The sequence below is a fragment of the Triticum dicoccoides genome, chromosome 7B, assembly GCF_002162155.2.
Source record: "Triticum dicoccoides isolate Atlit2015 ecotype Zavitan chromosome 7B, WEW_v2.0, whole genome shotgun sequence".
Lineage (NCBI taxonomy): Eukaryota > Viridiplantae > Streptophyta > Magnoliopsida > Poales > Poaceae > Triticum > Triticum dicoccoides.
The window spans coordinates 713,493,024-713,493,513 of record NC_041393.1 but is presented as its reverse complement, the minus strand read 5'-3'; positions in this window follow the sequence as shown (position 1 = coordinate 713,493,513).

Genomic DNA, 490 nt, shown 5'->3' with positions numbered 1-490 from the left:
CTCGGGTGGCGTCCTGATCTAGATCTAGGGATCTGACATCATCGCTCTCCTCCCGGCGGCCTCATGGTGGCATGTGTGAGTAGCCAAGAGAAAGCTCGGTGCCTTAGCACTGACAACGGTTGTTGCGCTCGTTCTTCTCTTTGTGTCAGGGCTTCGCGCGAACACCTTCGTCCGGTGTGGACTCGGCAGCGGCGACGCTCGGCGCCGTTCTCCCTCTTGGGGTGTTGTCGTGGAGCTTAGGTGTGCTAGGTCGTAGCGTGGGGGTGTTTAGTTTGTCCGGTGCTCATTGCTGGTAGCGTAGTCACGTGCGTTCTGCCTGTGCTAGATATCTCAAGATCAACTTGGTAAGACGGCCATCTCACCATCTTATATCGTTCAACCGTGTACTTTTTCAGGCGTTGTTTTGTTTATAAAGCGGGGCGGAACTCTGTTTGAAGATACATCTTGTCCACGTAACGGGAATACGCACCTTAATATACTAGGATAGAGA